Below are 933 nucleotides of genomic sequence, written 5' to 3'. Positions count from 1 at the left end.
TTGAGCAGCACCCCATTTCCAAAACTGATTTATTTATTATAGTGCCTGCCTCCTGGCAGACAACAGGCAGAGACTGAGGCTGTCTGCACTTACGTGTATGCATGTGTCATGGTGTGGCCTGGTTTTTTGTGTGTGCATGTGCTGCATGTGTCAGCATGTGGCCTGGCTCTGTGTGTGTGTGTGCGCGTACCACACGTGTCAACATGTGGCCTGGCTCTGTGTGTGTGCACCACACATGTCAGCATGTGGCCTGGCTCTGTGTGCAGCCTGCTTCTGCGTGCCATGCATCTGTGTCAACATGTGGCCTGGCTCTGCGTGTGTGTAAAGGTGTCGTTGGGATCTGCATGTGGCAGGGGACAGAGTCTGTGATAACCTGAGGTGACGCAGCTCCTGAAGGGGGAGAGCGCTGCCGGCTTCCCTCTCCCCACACCTTGTCATGCCCAATGTGTTCAGGCCCTGGAGGCAGGAGGGGGCCCAGATTCCAACCCCCTCCCCACCCACCAGGAGGCAATCAACAGGAGGGGGGGCCACAGGGACCCAGACTAGAGCAGCTGTTTCTCCTCACCCCGCTGGGCCTGGGGGGGAACTGGCATCCTTCCTCCTGCTTGCCAGGTCTGGCACCCTCCTGCTGGCCAGGCTGTGCACAGGAGCCGTGGGATGGGCTGGGCAGGAGGGGGAGCTTGACATGCGTGGTTTTTTTTTCAGGGATCGGGCTGATTTTATTCCGCCCCCTCCCTCCTGATGTTCGCAGCCGGCCGGAGGCTCGGGATGACCCCGCTGCGGGAGCTGCTCACTTACTGCCTCTTCTTCGCCTTCTCCTTGCCCCTGCTGGTGCTGGTGCTGCTCTGAGATGCGCGGCGAGGCGATGCCTGCCTCCTGCGCAGGAGGGACCGCGGCGGCCGGCGGCAGCTCCGCTCTGCGGCCCCCGATAGC

This window comes from Crocodylus porosus, unplaced genomic scaffold (genome assembly GCF_001723895.1).
Source record: "Crocodylus porosus isolate Cpor-Errol unplaced genomic scaffold, CroPor_comp1, whole genome shotgun sequence".
Classification (NCBI taxonomy): Eukaryota; Metazoa; Chordata; order Crocodylia; family Crocodylidae; genus Crocodylus; species Crocodylus porosus.
Note: the sequence above shows the minus strand (reverse complement) of the source record.